Here is a 23,293-nt window from a genome sequence, read left to right as displayed (position 1 = left end):
AATGTATTGAGGATGTGAAGGCTTTTCTAGCCAGTTCCTATGGCTCAGTCAGGGATCAGTCAGAGGATTCTGTCTGGTAGACTCTTTGGCACAGATGTCAAAGTGGCCTGGTCTTACCCTGTCCAGGACTGAATGCTGAGCTTGAGTGGGAGCTTCTTGTCATTTCAAGCATTTCCATGAGTCTGTCCTCTGTTCTCTTGTATCCAAGTGGTTTCTAATAGGAAAGCAGAACAAAAATTGAAAGTATGGTGATTGATTATTTTTACCAATGTTATTTCAATCCACTTTGTTTAATACGAAATTACATTTATGCTAGTAAGATTTCATATGTGAGGAAATAATGAAAATATTGGGGTTAGGGGATGAGAATATGCAAATCAAACATTTTTGAGCACCAAGACCCGTTTTTTGTTTTTGTTTTTGTTTTTTTTTTAACTTAAATAATATTAAGTGCCAGAGGACCACCGCTGCCATTCAGCCTCAACAACCTCCAGGTCCAGCCTCCAGGTGGCCCATTTCACCAGGGTGTGTGGGACCACACGGTCCTGGGATGAGAGAACAGTACCCACGGATGTTGACATCTCACAGAGTAGATATTGCCAGTGACAGTAGGGAGCTATTGGCACATGAGGAAGGGAAGAGCTCTCAGGATGGGAAGAGGGGGCCGCTTCGAGACTCATTGGGTATGGCACGAGGCTGCTGGGTGTGGTGTTGGCCTGGGCCCACTGAGTGGGGCAGATCCGTGGTCTGTGTTTCTGTACCCTCCTCTGTAGCCTGTGTTGGCAGCAGATCAGGGAATTGCGATCAGAAGTGCTCCCAGTAACACAGGCACCAGCCCCCAGAGTGTGTGCCTATCCGTTTCCCCACCTGGCCTGACTTAGTGCCTGTCTTGCCTCAGGGCTGAGACCCTACAATCTCTGATGAGGGTGTCTGTGGTCCAGATCCAACCTGCATGGCCAACATGCTCAGACCTTCAGCTGGGTCCTAGGCTGCTGCAACCAAACTCTGTTAACTGGGTGGCCGACAACAGAGGAAGTGTCTTCCGTTGAGCTCCAGAGGCTCAACACAGTAGGTGTTGGGCTGTCCCAGTGCCATAACCCCTCCCAGGTTTCAAGGGGACTGTCTCCCCAACTCTCCCAGCCCTTGCCCACTCTCCTATTGCTGCCCACGATCTGTGGTTCCCATATGGGCATCCCGCCCTGGCTCCAACCTCACATATCCGGTATCCCCCAGTCTGGGTCCAGACTCTCCTCTTCCTACAAGAATATCAGATATTGGATTTGGTCCCAGTTGATGCTGTGTTCCATCATGTGAGCTCTTAGCTTCATCACTGTGCAAAGACTCTTTTCCCACACAAGTTCGCACGGCTTTTGGCTGGCTAAGAATTTTCAGGCGACACTTTTCTAATGAGTACACTTTCCTTCCTTCCGATCTCCCACCAGTGAGCATTCCTCGCACCCTTGTCCTAGTTCCTTTATGGCAGTTTCCCTCCTTATGGCTGAGAGGACCTAGTGACCCCTGAATTCACAAGTTCTCCTTAATCACCAACACACTGCAGAATTCTCCAGGGGGCCATATATGCTCCTGGAAGTTGGTGTTGGAAATAGTTCTCCATCCATTAATCACTCCCTCACTCACTAATGTCCTTGTGTCCTTGAGAAAGGCTCTCCCTTTCCTGGTTTTCCTGAATAGAAATCCTCTTGCCTCTTGGGTGAATAGGGTTATGGGTTGTGCAGAGGGTGTTGGTCCACTGAGCATCTTAGAGACTGTCCTTTATGGAGCCTAATGATCCTCACTGGGGAATGAGGCCAGGGTCCTAACTGTGGTTAGTTAGAGAGGGAAAGAAGGACAAGGGAAACTCAGATGTCCCTTCATGGCCCCTGGAGTTAGAGGACTTACCCCTTTGCACCTGGGATCAGGAGACCTCATTTCCTCGAGGACACGCACACTCAGACGTTAATCTTGAGTGTGGGTTCCTTTCTGGGGTCCAGGGCTGTTGTTAGCCACCAGGAATGACAGTGCTCTCCATGCTGAGTGGAGCCATTTTTGCCAGGAAAGAGAGCCCATGGTCACGCCTTGTGCAAAGCATCCCACGCCAGGGGCTCCCATGCCTACATTCCTGTCCTGAAAGGAAGCCACTCAGAGGCAAGGTGGGTCCAACCACCTCCCATGTGTTCACTCATCACTGTGTTCCAGCAGTCACCCCAGTGAACAGTCCTGATGGGATTGGATGTGGCTCAGAATGTCACCCTCATGAGCTCTACTCTGCCACAGCTGCAGTTCTGCAGTGGGAGAAACTCAAAACCTCAAAACACATGCACATGAAAGAAAAGAGCAAGAGCCAGAGCCCAAACAGGCCAGGTGTGGCAAAGACAGCTGGAGTGCCTAGGTTGGGACTCAGAATTATGTCAGTGGGGTGGCATTGCTGCTGGCACCAGCATGATAACCGAGAGCCAGCCCTGCTCATTTTGGGGAGCAGTGTGTTGGGGAAGGCAGCAGAAATTGAGAGGCAGGATTGAGTTTGGCCCTAGGAGGAGGTTGGGTAAGAGGCCAGTGTGGGTTGGAGAGCCTGGGCAGATAGACAGAGGCCAGGGCACACCCCAAAGCCTGGAGACTGCACTTGATGTCCAGGGTTGTGAAACACCACTTCCCCTCTTACTCACAACTGAGAGCAAGGGGCATTGATGAGTTCAGTTTGTGTGCGGCTGCATCCAAGGTGGCTCGGCTAGGAACCTCTGTTTCCTTGACTCAGGAGGCTGGGAGTCCAGGCTCCACTGAGGCTCGGCTGGGAGGATCGGAGTCTGAGTTTATGCCTGTGTTCCCTGTAGGATCCATGTTGGCTGAGCCTCAGTGTTTTTGTAATGAGAGGATGGGTGACCGTCATGTCTTTATCACAGGACACACTTGCTAAATGGATTTGTTTGCTCTGAGGAGGAAAGAGAGAGGGGGGAGTGGTGCTGGAGACAGGGATGTAGACAGGGGTCATGGACTTGGCATAACTCAGTCTTGGAGGTGATATCCCATCACCTGTACCCACTTCAATTCCCATGAATCCAGAGGCTGAGCCCCCTTGAGGTGAGGGGTGAACCGGTTCTGGGCAGCAGGATGCTGTGGTACCTCGGAGTCTCTGTGAGACCCCAACACTAGACACACTTGGCCCTTTTGAAATCTTAGGAGAAGCCTTGGGAAGTTGTATGGCAGAGGGGAGCAGCCTCTGCATCTCAGTCCCCTCCAACTTGCCATGGTGTAGAGAGGGAACTGCAGCCACGATGGGACGGACATTGGCCATGTCCCTGTGTGGGACACAGGCCTGATTGAGTTAGGGTGCATTCTTTGTCTCTCCCTTTCTTGTGATTATCCCATCTCTACATTTGTGCTTTAGCCACCTGTGAGTCCCATCTCTGGTTTCAGAGAGAACAGAGGGTGTTATGGGCCAATAGACACAATAAACCCTAGAGATTAGATGCTACCCTACTTTCCAGAAAAGACTGGGCACACCATGAGTTGCACAATGATGGGACCAGGGTCCAAAAGCTGCTGAGAGGGAAGGACTGGTTGTGAATGCATTTTTGAAGGCTCCAAGCTGGAACTCTAGTGGCACCAAGCAGGGCAGATGCTGGTGGGGATGTTTGGGTAGTTGTTGGTGAACACCTGCGCACCTGAGATGGGTAGGCATGGAGGAGAAATCGGCAGCCCATAGGGCTGTTGAAAGTGGTCTTATGTGAAAAGAGGCTCAGGTATGGGCACAGGAAATGACATCATTGCCTTGACAATGGATCAAACAGAACATGGAACCCTGGTATCCAGGCACCCACTTCACTGACCAAGCCATCCGAGCTCACTTGGTTGGAGCCACTGGAGGGAGAAGGATGTTCTCCTGTGGTTGCAGACAATGCCGAGCCTCAGGCTCCCAGGAATCTCAGGGGGGCCAACTAGCCCTTTTGTGGATACACTGGGTGAGGCTTCATCTTAGACGCCAGAGCCTCTGGCGATTGTCGCAGAGGAGCTCAAGAGTAACAGTGAGTAGCACAGGGCAGGTGAGCCCAGCAGGCCCTCTAGTCTGATCCCTGATGAATGGCCCAGGACTCCTATTCTGACTCTGTGTGTGTGTGTGTGTGTGTGTGTGTGTGTGTGTGTGTGTGTGTGTTTGTACTGATGGGAACTGTCCCATTGTGCTTTGACTCTAGTGTATTGGCACAAGTCATTTTTCTGTTTGTCACCATTTCCATTTTGAACCCACCATTCTTGGTCCCAACCCAGGGTGAAAATGATCAGAACACGGAGGAGCCCTTCAGGGTTCAGAGCCTTGAACCTTACAGGCAGGACCAGCTTAGGAATGAGCTCCTGCCTGTCATTTGTGGGAGGAACCTACATTTCAGCAGCAACATGGGGTTAATCTCCTGGTATTTCATCCCCACCCAGCAGGTGCTGGATCTCTTGTTCCCAAAACAGCCACCTTCTTCAGTCTTTACTCCTGGTGCCACTCCACATCCTCCAAGGGGACAAGAACCCCAGGTTCTGGATGGATGTTGTAGAATGCCCACAGAGCCAACTGCCAGGCTGGGTGGGGTGCAGTTGCTGGGCTTTGCTGATGTTGTCATCCCCCACAGTTCTTGGAACCTTCTGTGGCAGTGGCATCCAGGACCCCAGCAGCTGTGAGTAGCAGCTCCTCACTGCTTCACTCCAGCGAGCAGGTGGAAGACAGCCACGTTGTTCACGTCCTCCTAGAGGGACAGAGCCTGAGGGAGACAAAGCGCATCCCGGTAAGCCCGACAGCAGGGCTGCCTCCTGGGTGTCCACACAGTGGAAGGCAGGAGACACAGCCAACCCCAGGGCTATGGTGGGAAATAAAGAAGAGAGAGGTCCGTCTTAAGGGCTTGACCTGAGGAGGGAGAGCATCAGCATGCCCAGCTTCAGTGGTGAGTGGGCCTGTGTATTGTGGGTTTTGCAGGCCAGAAGTGCAGACGGAAGTGCTGTGGACAGATGAAGGCAGAGATATGTCCAGGGTGCAGGCTGCAGTGCCTAGAACTTGGTATTCTCAATGAGTGAAGTTGGAGCAGAGGAGGTGGCAGTGACTTGTCACATGTGTAGGAGGGGATGTGTTCCTGGTGGCAGGGAAGAGAACCTCCTTAGCATGACTAGGTGTAGGAATTTGGGGTCGGGATCACCTGGGGGGTCATGCCAAAGCTTCGGAATGTTAGGCTTTGCATGTATGTAAATACGGAGCTAAAGGGGTTCTTGGCAGAATTTCTATGGATGTGCAGTAGACACGCTAATGCTGCAGGTGTCCAGCTGCAGAGGAGACATGTTCAGTGACTGCCAGTGCTGAGTCAAGTACATCATGACAACCAGACCCGCACTGAGCTTCCAGAGGCCAGGGCCTCTCAAAGCTATCATGAAGCACTCAAGTGCACACTCTTGTATCTGAGTCTGTTTTGTGTCGTGGCAGTCAGGACCCAAATTTTCAGTGCATCTGCCTCTTCCACCCACAAAGGCAGCCTGCATCCCAGATCACACTTGGTGCGCAGATCCCTGGCCCATTGCTCTCATCTCAGTGAGATGAGAGTGTGTCTGTGCATAGGCAGTTTGGTCCTTTGACATGAGTGGAATGTGGCTCCCCAGGGGGAGGGGAGATGGCAGGTACAGGCAGATATTTGTACCAGGATTGTTCTAGTAGCACATTGCAAGAACCCAGGTGGTATATGGAGGACACACTCAGGTAGCAGGATAACAAGATTGTGCCCTTGTATATGTAGCTGAGATTTCTCCTGAATGTTTGACCACAGTCTTCTGGGTAGCTCTTCTAAAAGCCATTCTCTGATGACATTTGTCCCACCCTGATCCAGGTGACCTTTCAGGAGACGGTGACAAGCCTCATCCGCAGGGCCTTGGACCAAAATTTGTTGCAGCATGAGGATGTGGACAACTTTGAGCTGCTGTATATGATGTCTGAGCATGAGAGTAAGTAGGACAATCAGACAGTGGGGAGACATGATCCACAGTGGGCTCAGGATAACTGACAGCCAAGAGAAAGTGGGCCTTGGCCCCAAAATACCAAAGTGTGATGGGCCTGGCGGAGACTCTCAGGGGTTGTGGGTGTTTTGTGGTATAATCCTTGAGTGCCACCTAACAATTCTCTCCACTTCGCTCTGCAGAAATCAAGGTCTCTGACCACTCACTCGTGTGTCTGTCCATGAATCTGGGAATACAATATTTCATGGTGAGGAAACGCCCCCAGGTCAAGGGAAAGGAGGTAAACACCTACCTTATTCAAGCTGTGCATGTGCTGCCATTCCACTCCGACCTGAGGAAATAAGAAGCCTCAGCACCTGGACATATTTGCTGGAAGCCCATAGAGCCAACTGACAGTCTGGGGTGGCTTTCTGTTTCTGGGTTTGCTGATGTTCCATCCCCCACAGTTCTCAGAATCAACCTGCAAGTCCTCCAGGCCGCTTTCCCACAAGCAGGTGGGAGACACCTGCTTAATTCGTGTCCACTTAGAAACACAAAGTCCAGAGATGGCCAAGAGTGTTCTGGTAAGCCTGGGAGCAGGGGTGTCCCGTGGTGCTTACACCTGGGTGGGGAGCAGACACTGGTCCAATACCATGGACTACTCATGCCCTCTTGAATTTGGAGCTTCTGGATGATCAGGAGGATAGATGGGAATCAAGAAGGGAGAGGTCAGTGTGAAGGGCTGGAGCTGAGATGAGCGAGTGCAGCAGCTTGTCCACTGCCATGTCTGAGGGAGTCTGTGTGTCAGGTGGCAGCATGCAGTCTAGAAGGGCAGGGACAGGTATGGGTGACAGATGAGAATAGGACAGGAACTAGGTTGCAGGTTCCCTTGTATGGGATGCTGACGTCTATGGAGGAGGACAGCAGTGTGAGGTTCTCCATGTTCCTTGAACAAGGAGCTGAGAGAGTCTCTCTGCAGAGTCGATATGGATGTGGAGCAAGCACACTAAATGTCCAGGTAACCCAATGACCACCCTTGCCGGATGAGGTGCCCTCCTACATCCCAGCCAGCACTGAGCCTCTGGAGGCCAGGAGCTCTCGTGGCTATCTTTCAGCTCTCCTGTGTGTGGTCATGTTCCTGGGTCTGTTTTTGGCCCTGGCAATCCAGACCAAAGCCTCTAGGTTTTGTGCCTAGGCCATTCCCAATGCCGCCTGCATCCTCGGGCAGACCTGGGATCTTGGAGGCTATTGTCCCATTCCTCCCAACTTGTGGGATGAGATTGCATCTGTATGCAGGAAGTGGGGTCCTTTCACTCCAAGAGGAGTGCAGCTCCACAAAGAGCAATGGCAGGCCCAGGAAGTCCTATGTACAAGGATTGGGCTAGTAGCCTGTGGGAAGAGCCCACACGATGAGCAGGAGGTCAGCCTCGGGTAGTAGGGTCATGGATGTTGCCCTTGTATTTAGAGTGGAGGTGCCTCCAGAATGCCCCTGCCCACTGTCCTTGAGTAGTCACTTCAAGGCCCATTTCCTGAAGGCCTGTCTCCCATGCTGCTCCAGGTGACCTGCCACGATAGGGCTCCTGTCGTCATCCGCAGCGCCCTCGACCTACACTTCCTTACTGAGGAGAATCCAGAGGATTATGAGCTGGGCCAAATCATCTCTCGCCGTCAGAGTAAGTGAGACAATCAGATAGCAGAGAGCAAGGGTCAGGATGTGGACTCAGGTCAACTCTTAGCAACAAAGAGTAGTCTCTGACCCCCAAGAACACTCCAACAGGTGTGTTGGGTTCGTGCACAAAGCCAACTGCACTTCTGCTGGTGGAAGGTCTTGAGGTCCAATGGTATACCCCGGTGGATATTGCGGCTCCCCACCAGGTGCCCTCCCCTGGACATGAACAGGCATCCAAAGCTGACATCTTTGAGGAGTGAGGAGGAAAGCCTCTCTCCAGGAGCAGTATGTTTTCATGGTCTGGGATAGGAGTGGTTTCCAAGGAACATGGGAATGCATGGGCTAAAGAGGGAACTGGCATTTTGTGGACTGAAGCAGTACTATTGAAAGCCTTCTGTGTGACCAAAAAACCACTGCCTGGGCAGAGCATTGCCAGGATTCTAGCAAGCAGTAACAGGATGAAATTGGGAAGAAAACACAGCCTGGGAGACAGCCTGAATCATCTGTTTTTGCATAAATTCCATGGTCTTACGCACCTGAGTCCACTAGGCAAGGAGTGATCACAATAGCCAGGTTGTGATCCCTAACTAAAGTCAGATGAGGGCTTCCTGAGCACGTAGCCACAGAGCTCATCTGATAATAATGCCAGCGCTTTTTCGTTGGTTGGTTGGTTGGTTTTTGTGAGCCAAACACCACAGCAGCCATTATCCCAGCCTATGTACCCTGAAGACCACCATCCCTATGAGTTCTAGGATCACTTGTCTCCTATCTTAACCTACTGTTAGGTTAGTAGAGTCTATGGAAGAGGAAGTCTGTCTGGGGCCTTGGTAGCCTAAGAAATTCATAGCAGAGATCTCCACATCCAACCCAGAAGGGATGGAGAACAGGCTCTAGGTTAGAGGAGGGCGACAGGAAACACATGTTCAGAGGAAGGAGAAGCGGCTGTTGTATTCCCCCACTCGGGGTCATGGCACCACTGGGCCATACACCATGTTGGAGGGAAGCAGTCCCTTTGCTGGTCTTTGGAACCATTGTTCTCAGTAGGGCAGTATTTGGAATGTGGCCTCCATTCTCAGAAGCCTGGTTCACATGGAGGCGGGCTCCACCAATGCAGAAGCATGGCTCTAACGTGGTATCCGTGCTGGTCAGCCTGTCCTCACTGTGGCCATACTTGAGGAAAATAACTCAGAGGAGGAATCCTAGGCCTTTTTTCTCTGGGTTTCATAGCTTTCTCTTTGGTTGTGCACTGAGGCTGTCCATAAAGCTCTAGTGTGTGGCAGTGGAGAGCTCCTCAGCCCTTGCCACAAAGGCATAGACTGGGAGAGAGAGAACGAGGCTGGCAGAGAGGGAGAGAGAGAAAGATGGAGAGGGAGGACCTCTCCTTGGAGAATGAGGATTCAGTGGAGCCAACAGGAACAAGGTACTGTTGCCCAGGGCACAACCCTCTTTAGGTCTTACTCCAACCATTCTCAACCTTTCTTCCAGTCCCTCCCACCCCCCAGTAGTGTATTCATCTTGAATGAGAATTTCATGTTGACATCAGAGCACTCACCATCCAATGCTTCCCTCCAAACCCACCTATGAAGATGGCTCATGTGGGGACTGAATCTTCGGCACAGGAGCCTTTTGTGGGAGATTTCAGATGCAAACCCTAGTGGTGTGCTTTGGCAGATGCAAGAGGACCTGTGATATTCTGGAGTCCAAAGCCTTCGGTAGGAACAGACATTAGGTCTGTTGAAGTGCTCTGCCTAGTTCTTCCTCAGGGAGGACTGTGGAGGCTGTCTTTGTTGGTATTGGTGCTGAATTGGAGAGCTCTCAGGTGTGTGGCTCTGGCCTTTTCTGGCACAGGCTCTCAGATGTTGGCATGTCCTAGGGAGCACCTCCTGAGTGCCACCTTCTTTTTGTACACCCCTCTCTCCCCAGAGCTGAGGATTCCAGCAGAGGCCAACGTATTTTATGCCAAGAATCCTCACAAAAAATCCAACTTTGTGCTGAGGAAAAGGAGCCTCTCCCAAAAGAATGATGGGTGGATCGAGCCTCAACCTCCCTCTCGTCCTGCAAAGAAGGCTCCTGCCCTCCTGAGGATGCTTGCAAAACCATTCTGTTGCTGTGTGCCTGGGCGGGGCTGAGGCAGCCCAGGAATATTTACATTGATTACTATTTTCTTCAAAGTTTGAATCTATAGTTTGCCATTGTCCTTGACCTTGTTTAGTAACACAGATGTTACTCTATCCTGTATTTGTTGTTTCCATTAATATATTATTATTATTTTAAAATATATATGTTTTTGTTACCTGATCTACTGTGATGATTTGAGTATACTAACTGTAGCAGTGATTCCTAAAGGACACATCCAAACCAACAGGAAGGAATGCTTCATTCTATCAGCAAGAACTTTGGTTTTTAGGAGTTTGGCAGATGGCATTATCTGAGTCAGTTTTCCAATGGGGGCAATGAAGTATCAGCTATGATGGTACAAACACAAACAAAGACACACAAACACACACAAGAGCACACACACTCACTGAGTGATAGATAGACAGATGGAGTTGGTCTCTGCTGAAATACTTTGGAGACATGGTTCTGATTTCTCCCCTTTTGGAGTATTTTCAATTGCACAAGGTGTCTTGCAAATGAACCCATGTCTGAGGAAGACATGCATGTGTACTTCACATGCCACTTTTCACATAGCAGGAAGGTCATGTAATATTTTTCATGCAGCTGTCTTTTGACTGTGAACCATCCCATGAGGTCAGCTGTGGAATTTTCAACTTGTAGCATCACAATGGGGATCCACTCTTTGGATTTGGGGATATTTCCGATTTTCTTGATTCAGATTGGAATGATATATATATTAGTTTTTGATGAAAATTCTGCATTTGATGGTAATGAATGTCGTGCATCTAGGAATCTGTAGAGTGCAGACAATGAATGGATGCCTACTGTTGTCTGGACTGGTCTGAAAAGTCCTGTAGCATCTGAGCATGTGTGAGGGCTGTACAGGTCTTGCCAAAAGCCCAGGTCAGATGATCCTGCACAAAGCTGAACTCCTAGTGGTCTCCACAACAGTGTAAGGGCCAAGGAGAAACACACTTCCACACAGAAGTTGGGAAGCTACCTTATGAAGGTGATCATAGATACGGGATTATTAATATATCCAGGTTGGCATCTATTATTTTTTTAGCTTTTGACTTTCGCAGCTGTGGGCATCTTGACAACCATCAACTCCCTGTAAGCACAGACAACTCTATAAGAACCTGAGGATAAATTTCCCTGTGCATGTCCCCTTGTGAAACTGCTTAAGCACCGCCTGGTTTACACACAGGTGGAATTTCTAGGTCAAAGTGTGCATGTTTACTTCTTTGACTAAGCACTGCCAGGTGGCTCTTCTGCATAGCTCTACCTGTGGCCAGGATTGTATTATCTAGCTTTCTAACTTTTGCATGTTGAGTAGATACATAGTGGGAGCACACTGTTTTTGTTGGTATTTTTCTTGGTATCTATTCTGATGCTTTTCACTGGGGGATTTTTTCCTGTGAAAATGGGCTTCCTCTACTTGACCTTATTTTCTTCTTTTTAAAATTTTTTCAATGTGACTTTTTAATTTTAGTTTTATTAAAGACATTGCCCCTTGCTTGCATAGTCTATATCTAAAGCACTAGTCCTTGCTCCAAGGCCCAGCTTGCTCTCAGCTGCCCCAGGAGGGGAACAGTCTTTGGCGGTAGACAAGAGACGCCCCTGCAGGGGGCACAAGTGCTTTGGCCCTCTGGTGTCTTGCCAGCAGTGCTTCCCATGCTCACAGAGGGTTGCAGACACTGAGTCAATGGTCCAGGTGGTCTTTTGTTCAGTCTGATCTCAAATTGAGCTCCTCTGAGAGGTCATATTGAAGTCCTTGTGTGTACCTGACCCATCATTTTAAACAATATTCCAAGTTCACTTTTTGTGTGTACGTGGGTTCTGGGGATTGAACCCAGGGCCTTGAGCCTGTGAGGCAAGTGACCTACCTGAGCTACACCCTCAGAGACCCCTGTAAAAATATTTCCCCTTTGCCTTGGGGTCTAAGTTGCCAAGGCTGACCTCAAACGTTCCTCTTGCCTCAGCCTCCCTGGTGGCTGGCATGACAGGCATGCACCTGGGACTGTCACACTCGAGCCTGTGATGGGAACTCATGTGCATCTGTCCAGGGCTGAGCATGGTTAGGCCGAGCTGTGCCCCAGGCTCCCTGCAGGGCTGTGGAGGCTTCTGCTGCCCAGCAGCCCTGGTGCCATGGCCAGGGCTCCTCCCAGCCGAGGGCAGGCAGCTGCCCATTGCTGTAGGCTGACCTTATTTTCTTCTTATGGCACTCGTCCGTTCTCTGGAGTATGTTGTATGGTTTGTCCATTAGGAGTCTAACAGGTCCTCTAGAACCTTCAAACAATTAGTAAAATTCCTGAACAGTAAGTGAGCGCGCGCAGAAATTGGGCTAATATTTTGGGAAGAACAATGTTGGATGATATATTCATGGCTTGAATATATCATCCAACATGAAGTTATATTTTATTACTTACAAAATAATAAAATAATGAAGCAATACCATGGGCTGAGCTAAAATATATCCTTAGGATCTTAGGCATTCTGTAATAAATCTGTGTCACTTGAAGTATAGAGTTGATCGACTCTGAGTAATGAAACAGAAGTAAAGGTATCAAAGCCAATGATCATCTGTTTCCAATTTTCTGTGATTTGGTTCAAGTGGTAAAGTGGTGATATTTATTAATAATGGATCGAATAGGTTCATAATTGTTTTAGAGTACAATTAGATGCCTTCAAACTTTAGGCTACATGGGCACATTTGAGAACGGTTCCAGCCATTCTCTCATCCTTTGGGTCATTCCCCTCCTATGTCCTGTGAGACATTTTCTATGTGAGGCTTTAAGAAGAAGAAGAGAATATTCTGTAAAGAAAACCTTGTGATCTGTGCAGTATGAAGTTGAATGGATTCATTCAGAAATCAGAAATTCTATTGAAAGATATTTATTGGCATGAGCCAAATAAAACCTATTTTTAGGCATCCTGGTGAAGACAAGGTTTTATCTTTATGTCTCATTTTCTATGTTTTGTTGTTGTTGTTGTTAGAATGAAATTCATATGTTGCCAGACCATTCTATCAGATGTGTAACTAGATGCCATTTAAATTACCCACTTTTACATGGTAGACAGTTTTTAATGAACACAGCCTGTCTGCACCTTTTTTAAAAACAGGACTGGGATCAGAAGCCCAAATACCAATGGTTAGCTGGAGCATATTTTTCATTTGGCCTATCTGTCAGTATTCCCTGAGGTCATCTGTGCAATCAGCTTCGTTACTCCTGCTCCCTCACTGGATTTCATAGAAACCATATGCTATGTATGAATCAGGGACACCAATCCCACAACATAGCATTCTTGGAATATCTAAAGTCCCACTTTTCACTTCGCCATGCCTGAGATCAGCAGTAATATTTATCAGCAAATGTGAGATTTTCAAAGATCCAATTCTATGTGCTCCTTTCTCATAGAGCCTTAGGCAGGGATATAGCATACATAAATATTAAGTAAAGTCCATAGTTTTTAAAATGTCATCCATTGAATAGTTGACACATGTCTGAGATACTTTTTATTTTGGAGGAGGTATTATTTAATAGGGAATTCCAACAGCTACCTAATAGTGAAATGAGAAGTCTTGCATCCATTTTATTTTGTTTCTGATGATTTTTATGAGTAAGGGTAAGATACTTCCTTGTTCTGATGCAGATGTTGCCCACTTTTGTGAATGGATGCGGGGTGTCACCTACTACTTGCATATCTGCATATTGGGCTTGACACTGCTATCGTACTTGGTAGCTGGCAAAAAGTCAATACTGAAGTTAAGCTCTTGTGTTCTAGCAGCAGAGCTGAAGATCCTTGATGTGCCACCTTCTGCAATCCATGCTGCTCTCTTCATGTTCCTTATTGACTTCCTGGTGATGAGCATCATGGTCTCCTGGTCTTGAGAATGGCCAAGCATTGCTCTGTGAATGTGGAAGATGGGCATGTGGAAGGCTCCAGGGAGGAGGGATCATTGAACATGTACTCGAATCCATGTGCCTGTTGAATGACCTGTTTTTTTATTTTTGGGTTTTAAGGGAGACACTGCCCTAAAACACTTCTGTGCAGCTGGGGATGCAGGCTTCTGCTTCACCTTGCAGGAAGCATTAACGAATCCTTTCCAGAAGACATGAGAAGAGAGAAGTGAGCCTCTGGTATCATGCAGGTTCCTTGCATTGCCCATGGGCTAGAAGAGAGAAGAGTTGCTTCATGAGATTTGATCCCCTTTTTCCTGAAAAGTTCCACACAGAGGTGAGTCCCCAGCATGTTTAGAAATCATTTCAGACACCTTTCTGGACGGAATTGAATCAGAGCCCCTGATGATGTGGAAGAGCTAAAGATGGGTTTGCTATGAATTTTCTATTTCATTCATCAGGGCCTGAGTCAAGTCAGTCATTGTGCTGTCAACACATGAGCTGCTGGTCAAATGTGAGGAAGTGGTCTTGCTTTATGAAAACACCACCCTGATTCAGTGAGCCAGAGGCAGCCTGCAGTCCCTGTTTTCCTGTAAAGGCAGATTGCTGTGGATGGCCTCTGGCCTCGTCATGCAGCCCTGCTCAGAGTAGGGGATTGAGGGACCAGGCAGATCCCTAGTTCCTTTTGACCTTTATTGCCATTGGGCCACCCCAGGGTCCTTGGACTCTACCTGGTCTTCTGGCCTGGGTCAGGGGATGTGAGGTTTGGAATCCCCCTCTGTGGCAGGATCCCAGCCCCCCAGCCACTTGAGGTCAGCACATCCTTCCCTAATTGTGTTAGAGTTGGAGACTTCTCCCACCCATCCTCATCCATGCTCATCCCACATTTTGTAGCTTGGCACCTGAGGACCTTTATTCATTGACTTAGTTGTTAGTGATGATGGTTACTAAGACTAAGTGACTCTTTCAAGTCACATCACTTGCATGGTAGGGCTAGAGCATGGATCTTCCTAATTGATTTCATGGGACTCTCTCATGGAAACTGTGACTGCTTCCTAAACACACACTCTACATTTGGAGTGTCAAAATTCTTGCCACTGCCTCCTTGGCAAGTGTATCTTGTCTTCTACGTGGGAATTTCACAAATATTTTCCTTTGGTTTGTGGAGGTCATGCAGAAGGGATTTCATTTGAAATAGCCCAAACAAGAAATACCAGTTGTCTTTTTCGCACATGGATGTGTGTAGTGAACACCCCTTTCTGTGTGCTTGCATGAGTTACTCCTTTGAATTTGTTGAAGAATGGTTGGCTGGGGAGCAAGTTAACGAGAGATGGATATCAATGGTTGTCAAGTATTCTGACGTGAAGAATGTATTGAGGATGTGAAGGCTTTTCTAGCCAGTTCCTATGGCTCAGTCAGGGATCAGTCAGAGGATTCTGTCTGGTAGACTCTTTGGCACAGATGTCAAAGTGGCCTGGTCTTACCCTGTCCAGGACTGAATGCTGAGCTTGAGTGGGAGCTTCTTGTCATTTCAAGCATTTCCATGAGTCTGTCCTCTGTTCTCTTGTATCCAAGTGGTTTCTAATAGGAAAGCAGAACAAAAATTGAAAGTATGGTGATTGATTATTTTTACCAATGTTATTTCAATCCACTTTGTTTAATACGAAATTACCTTTATGCTAGTAAGATTTCATATGTGAGGAAATAATGAAAATATTGGGGTTAGGGGATGAGAATATGCAAATCAAACATTTTTGAGCACCAAGACCCGTTTTTTGTTTTTGTTTTTGTTTTTTTTTTTTTAACTTAAATAATATTAAGTGCCAGAGGACCACCGCTGCCATTCAGCCTCAACAACCTCCAGGTCCAGCCTCCAGGTGGCCCATTTCACCAGGGTGTGTGGGACCACACGGTCCTGGGATGAGAGAACAGTACCCACGGATGTTGACATCTCACAGAGTAGATATTGCCAGTGACAGTAGGGAGCTATTGGCACATGAGGAAGGGAAGAGCTCTCAGGATGGGAAGAGGGGGCCGCTTCGAGACTCATTGGGTATGGCACGAGGCTGCTGGGTGTGGTGTTGGCCTGGGCCCACTGAGTGGGGCAGATCCTTGGTCTGTGTTTCTGTACCCTCCTCTGTAGCCTGTGTTGGCAGCAGATCAGGGAATTGCGATCAGAAGTGCTCCCAGTAACACAGGCACCAGCCCCCAGAGTGTGTGCCTATCCGTTTCCCCACCTGGCCTGACTTAGTGCCTGTCTTGCCTCAGGGCTGAGACCCTACAATCTCTGATGAGGGTGTCTGTGGTCCAGATCCAACCTGCATGGCCAACATGCTCAGACCTTCAGCTGGGTCCTAGGCTGCTGCAACCAAACTCTGTTAACTGGGTGGCCGACAACAGAGGAAGTGTCTTCCGTTGAGCTCCAGAGGCTCAACACAGTAGGTGTTGGGCTGTCCCAGTGCCATAACCCCTCCCAGGTTTCAAGGGGACTGTCTCCCCAACTCTCCCAGCCCTTGCCCACTCTCCTATTGCTGCCCACGATCTGTGGTTCCCATATGGGCATCCCGCCCTGGCTCCAACCTCACATATCCGGTATCCCCCAGTCTGGGTCCAGACTCTCCTCTTCCTACAAGAATATCAGATATTGGATTTGGTCCCAGTTGATGCTGTGTTCCATCATGTGAGCTCTTAGCTTCATCACTGTGCAAAGACTCTTTTCCCACACAAGTTCGCACGACTTTTGGCTGGCTAAGAATTTTCAGGCGACACTTTTCTAATGAGTACACTTTCCTTCCTTCCGATCTCCCACCAGTGAGCATTCCTCGCACCCTTGTCCTAGTTCCTTTATGGCAGTTTCCCTCCTTATGGCTGAGAGGACCTAGTGACCCCTGAATTCACACGTTCTCCTTAATCACCAACACACTGCAGAATTCTCCAGGGGGCCATATATGCTCCTGGAAGTTGGTGTTGGAAATAGTTCTCCATCCATTAATCACTCCCTCACTCACTAATGTCCTTGTGTCCTTGAGAAAGGCTCTCCCTTTCCTGGTTTTCCTGAATAGAAATCCTCTTGCCTCTTGGGTGAATAGGGTTATGGGTTGTGCAGAGGGTGTTGGTCCACTGAGCATCTTAGAGACTGTCCTTTATGGAGCCTAATGATCCTCACTGGGGAATGAGGCCAGGGTCCTAACTGTGGTTAGTTAGAGAGGGAAAGAAGGACAAGGGAAACTCAGATGTCCCTTCATGGCCCCTGGAGTTAGAGGACTTACCCCTTTGCACCTGGGATCAGGAGACCTCATTTCCTCGAGGACACGCACACTCAGACGTTAATCTTGAGTGTGGGTTCCTTTCTGGGGTCCAGGGCTGTTGTTAGCCACCAGGAATGACAGTGCTCTCCATGCTGAGTGGAGCCATTTTTGCCAGGAAAGAGAGCCCATGGTCACGCCTTGTGCAAAGCATCCCACGCCAGGGGCTCCCATGCCTACATTCCTGTCCTGAAAGGAAGCCACTCAGAGGCAAGGTGGGTCCAACCACCTCCCATGTGTTCACTCATCACTGTGTTCCAGCAGTCACCCCAGTGAACAGTCCTGATGGGATTGGATGTGGCTCAGAATGTCACCCTCATGAGCTCTACCCTGCCACAGCTGCAGTTCTGCAGTGGGAGAAACTCAAAACCTCAAAACACATGCACATGAAAGAAAAGAGCAAGAGCCAGAGCCCAAACAGGCCAGGTGTGGCAAAGACAGCTGGAGTGCCTAGGTTGGGACTCAGAATTATGTCAGTGGGGTGGCATTGCTGCTGGCACCAGCATGATAACCGAGAGCCAGCCCTGCTCATTTTGGGGAGCAGTGTGTTGGGGAAGGCAGCAGAAATTGAGAGGCAGGATTGAGTTTGGCCCTAGGAGGAGGTTGGGTAAGAGGCCAGTGTGGGTTGGAGAGCCTGGGCAGATAGACAGAGGCCAGGGCACACCCCAAAGCCTGGAGACTGCACTTGATGTCCAGGGTTGTGAAACACCACTTCCCCTCTTACTCACAACTGAGAGCAAGGGGCATTGATGAGTTCAGTTTGTGTGCGGCTGCATCCAAGGTGGCTCGGCTAGGAACCTCTGTTTCCTTGACTCAGGAGGCTGGGAGTCCAGGCTCCACTGAGGCTCGGCTGGGAGGATCGGAGTCTGAGTTTATGCCTGTGTTCCCTGTAGGATCCATGTTGGCTGAGCCTCAGTGTTTTTGTAATGAGAGGATGGGTGACCGTCATGTCTTTATCACAGGACACACTTGCTAAATGGATTTGTTTGCTCTGAGGAGGAAAGAGAGAGGGGGGAGTGGTGCTGGAGACAGGGATGTAGACAGGGGTCATGGACTTGGCATAACTCAGTCTTGGAGGTGATATCCCATTACCTGTACCCACTTCAATTCCCATGAATCCAGAGGCTGAGCCCCCTTGAGGTGAGGGGTGAACCGGTTCTGGGCAGCAGGATGCTGTGGTACCTCGGAGTCTCTGTGAGACCCCAACACTAGACACACTTGGCCCTTTTGAAATCTTAGGAGAAGCCTTGGGAAGTTGTATGGCAGAGGGGAGCAGCCTCTGCATCTCAGTCCCCTCCAACTTGCCATGGTGTAGAGAGGGAACTGCAGCCACGATGGGACGGACATTGGCCATGTCCCTGTGTGGGACACAGGCCTGATTGAGTTAGGGTGCATTCTTTGTCTCTCCCTTTCTTGTGATTATCCCATCTCTACATTTGTGCTTTAGCCACCTGTGAGTCCCATCTCTGGTTTCAGAGAGAACAGAGGGTGTTATGGGCCAATAGACACAATAAACCCTAGAGATTAGATGCTACCCTACTTTCCAGAAAAGACTGGGCACACCATGAGTTGCACAATGATGGGACCAGGGTCCAAAAGCTGCTGAGAGGGAAGGACTGGTTGTGAATGCATTTTTGAAGGCTCCAAGCTGGAACTCTAGTGGCACCAAGCAGGGCAGATGCTGGTGGGGATGTTTGGGTAGTTGTTGGTGAACACCTGCGCACCTGAGATGGGTAGGCATGGAGGAGAAATCGGCAGCCCATAGGGCTGTTGAAAGTGGTCTTATGTGAAAAGAGGCTCAGGTATGGGCACAGGAAATGACATCATTGCCTTGACAATGGATCAAACAGAACATGGAACCCTGGTATCCAGGCACCCACTTCACTGACCAAGCCATCCGAGCTCACTTGGTTGGAGCCACTGGAGGGAGAAGGATGTTCTCCTGTGGTTGCAGACAATGCCGAGCCTCAGGCTCCCAGGAATCTCAGGGGGGCCAACTAGCCCTTTTGTGGATACACTGGGTGAGGCTTCATCTTAGACGCCAGAGCCTCTGGCGATTGTCGCAGAGGAGCTCAAGAGTAACAGTGAGTAGCACAGGGCAGGTGAGCCCAGCAGGCCCTCTAGTCTGATCCCTGATGAATGGCCCAGGACTCCTATTCTGACTCTGTGTGTGTGTGTGTGTGTGTGTGTGTGTGTGTGTGTGTGTGTGTGTTTGTACTGATGGGAACTGTCCCATTGTGCTTTGACTCTAGTGTATTGGCACAAGTCATTTTTCTGTTTGTCACCATTTCCATTTTGAACCCACCATTCTTGGTCCCAACCCAGGGTGAAAATGATCAGAACACGGAGGAGCCCTTCAGGGTTCAGAGCCTTGAACCTTACAGGCAGGACCAGCTTAGGAATGAGCTCCTGCCTGTCATTTGTGGGAGGAACCTACATTTCAGCAGCAACATGGGGTTAATCTCCTGGTATTTCATCCCCACCCAGCAGGTGCTGGATCTCTTGTTCCCAAAACAGCCACCTTCTTCAGTCTTTACTCCTGGTGCCACTCCACATCCTCCAAGGGGACAAGAACCCCAGGTTCTGGATGGATGTTGTAGAATGCCCACAGAGCCAACTGCCAGGCTGGGTGGGGTGCAGTTGCTGGGCTTTGCTGATGTTGTCATCCCCCACAGTTCTTGGAACCTTCTGTGGCAGTGGCATCCAGGACCCCAGCAGCTGTGAGTAGCAGCTCCTCACTGCTTCACTCCAGCGAGCAGGTGGAAGACAGCCACGTTGTTCACGTCCTCCTAGAGGGACAGAGCCTGAGGGAGACAAAGCGCATCCCGGTAAGCCCGACAGCAGGGCTGCCTCCTGGGTGTCCACACAGTGGAAGGCAGGAGACACAGCCAACCCCAGGGCTATGGTGGGAAATAAAGAAGAGAGAGGTCCGTCTTAAGGGCTTGACCTGAGGAGGGAGAGCATCAGCATGCCCAGCTTCAGTGGTGAGTGGGCCTGTGTATTGTGGGTTTTGCAGGCCAGAAGTGCAGACGGAAGTGCTGTGGACAGATGAAGGCAGAGATATGTCCAGGGTGCAGGCTGCAGTGCCTAGAACTTGGTATTCTCAATGAGTGAAGTTGGAGCAGAGGAGGTGGCAGTGACTTGTCACATGTGTAGGAGGGGATGTGTTCCTGGTGGCAGGGAAGAGAACCTCCTTAGCATGACTAGGTGTAGGAATTTGGGGTCGGGATCACCTGGGGGGTCATGCCAAAGCTTCGGAATGTTAGGCTTTGCATGTATGTAAATACGGAGCTAAAGGGGTTCTTGGCAGAATTTCTATGGATGTGCAGTAGACACGCTAATGCTGCAGGTGTCCAGCTGCAGAGGAGACATGTTCAGTGACTGCCAGTGCTGAGTCAAGTACATCATGACAACCAGACCCGCACCGAGCTTCCAGAGGCCAGGGCCTCTCAAAGCTATCATGAAGCACTCAAGTGCACACTCTTGTATCTGAGTCTGTTTTGTGTCGTGGCAGTCAGGACCCAAATTTTCAGTGCATCTGCCTCTTCCACCCACAAAGGCAGCCTGCATCCCAGATCACACTTGGTGCGCAGATCCCTGGCCCATTGCTCTCATCTCAGTGAGATGAGAGTGTGTCTGTGCATAGGCAGTTTGGTCCTTTGACATGAGTGGAATGTGGCTCCCCAGGGGGAGGGGAGATGGCAGGTACAGGCAGATATTTGTACCAGGATTGTTCTAGTAGCACATTGCAAGAACCCAGGTGGTATATGGAGGACACACTCAGGTAGCAGGATAACAAGATTGTGCCCTTGTATATGTAGCTGAGATTTCTCCTGAATGTTTGACCACAGTCTTCTGGGTAGCTCTTCTAAAAGCCATTCTCTGATGACATTTGTCCCACCCTGATCCAGGTGACCTTTCAGGAGACGGTGACAAGCCTCATCCGCAGGGCCTTGGACCAAAATTTGTTGCAGCATGAGGATGTGGACAACTTTGAGCTGCTGTATATGATGTCTGAGAATGAGACTAAGTAGGACAATCAGACAGTGGGGAGACATGATCCACAGTGGGCTCAGGATAACTGACAGCCAAGAGAAAGTGGGCCTTGGCCCCAAAATACCAAAGTGTGATGGGCCTGGCGGAGACTCTCAGGGGTTGTGGGTGTTTTGTGGTATAATCCTTGAGTGCCACCTAACAATTCTCTCCACTTCGCTCTGCAGAAATCAAGGTCTCTGACCACTCACTCGTGTGTCTGTCCATGAATCTGGGAATACAATATTTCATGGTGAGGAAACGCCCCCAGGTCAAGGGAAAGGAGGTAAACACCTACCTTATTCAAGCTGTGCATGTGCTGCCATTCCACTCCGACCTGAGGAAATAAGAAGCCTCAGCACCTGGACATATTTGCTGGAAGCCCATAGAGCCAACTGACAGTCTGGGGTGGCTTTCTGTTTCTGGGTTTGCTGATGTTCCATCCCCCACAGTTCTCAGAATCAACCTGCAAGTCCTCCAGGCCGCTTTCCCACAAGCAGGTGGGAGACACCTGCTTAATTCGTGTCCACTTAGAAACACAAAGTCCAGAGATGGCCAAGAGTGTTCTGGTAAGCCTGGGAGCAGGGGTGTCCCGTGGTGCTTACACCTGGGTGGGGAGCAGACACTGGTCCAATACCATGGACTACTCATGCCCTCTTGAATTTGGAGCTTCTGGATGATCAGGAGGATAGATGGGAATCAAGAAGGGAGAGGTCAGTGTGAAGGGCTGGATCTGAGATGAGCGAGTGCAGCAGCTTGTCCACTGCCATGTCTGAGGGAGTCTGTGTGTCAGGTGGCAGCATGCAGTCCAGAAGGGCAGGGACAGGTATGGGTGACAGATGAGAATAGGACAGGAACTAGGTTGCAGGTTCCCTTGTATGGGATGCTGACGTCTATGGAGGAGGACAGCAGTGTGAGGTTCTCCATGTTCCTTGAACAAGGAGCTGAGAGAGTCTCTCTGCAGAGTCGATATGGATGTGGAGCAAGCACACTAAATGTCCAGGTAACCCAATGACCACCCTTGCCGGATGAGGTGCCCTCCTACATCCCAGCCAGCACTGAGCCTCTGGAGGCCAGGAGCTCTCGTGGCTATCTTTCAGCTCTCCTGTGTGTGGTCATGTTCCTGGGTCTGTTTTTGGCCCTGGCAATCCAGACCAAAGCCTCTAGGTTTTGTGCCTAGGCCATTCCCAATGCCGCCTGCATCCTCGGGCAGACCTGGGATCTTGGAGGCTATTGTCCCATTCCTCCCAACTTGTGGGATGAGATTGCATCTGTATGCAGGAAGTGGGGTCCTTTCACTCCAAGAGGAGTGCAGCTCCACAAAGAGCAATGGCAGGCCCAGGAAGTCCTATGTACAAGGATTGGGCTAGTAGCCTGTGGGAAGAGCCCACACGATGAGCAGGAGGTCAGCCTCGGGTAGTAGGGTCATGGATGTTGCCCTTGTATTTAGAGTGGAGGTGCCTCCAGAATGCCCCTGCCCACTGTCCTTGAGTAGTCACTTCAAGGCCCATTTCCTGAAGGCCTGTCTCCCATGCTGCTCCAGGTGACCTGCCACGATAGGGCTCCTGTCGTCATCCGCAGCGCCCTCGACCTACACTTCCTTACTGAGGAGAATCCAGAGGATTATGAGCTGGGCCAAATCATCTCTCGCCGTCAGAGTAAGTGAGACAATCAGATAGCAGAGAGCAAGGGTCAGGATGTGGACTCAGGTCAACTCTTAGCAACAAAGAGTAGTCTCTGACCCCCAAGAACACTCCAACAGGTGTGTTGGGTTCGTGCACAAAGCCAACTGCACTTCTGCTGGTGGAAGGTCTTGAGGTCCAATGGTATACCCCGGTGGATATTGCGGCTCCCCACCAGGTGCCCTCCCCTGGACATGAACAGGCATCCAAAGCTGACATCTTTGAGGAGTGAGGAGGAAAGCCTCTCTCCAGGAGCAGTATGTTTTCATGGTCTGGGATAGGAGTGGTTTCCAAGGAACATGGGAATGCATGGGCTAAAGAGGGAACTGGCATTTTGTGGACTGAAGCAGTACTATTGAAAGCCTTCTGTGTGACCAAAAAACCACTGCCTGGGCAGAGCATTGCCAGGATTCTAGCAAGCAGTAACAGGATGAAATTGGGAAGAAAACACAGCCTGGGAGACAGCCTGAATCATCTGTTTTTGCATAAATTCCATGGTCTTACGCACCTGAGTCCACTAGGCAAGGAGTGATCACAATAGCCAGGTTGTGATCCCTAACTAAAGTCAGATGAGGGCTTCCTGAGCACGTAGCCACAGAGCTCATCTGATAATAATGCCAGCGCTTTTTCGTT

Source organism: Urocitellus parryii, chromosome Y (assembly GCF_045843805.1).
Source record: "Urocitellus parryii isolate mUroPar1 chromosome Y, mUroPar1.hap1, whole genome shotgun sequence".
Classification (NCBI taxonomy): Eukaryota; Metazoa; Chordata; class Mammalia; order Rodentia; family Sciuridae; genus Urocitellus; species Urocitellus parryii.
The sequence above is the reverse complement of the archived record's forward strand: the minus strand, read 5'-3'. Positions refer to the sequence as shown.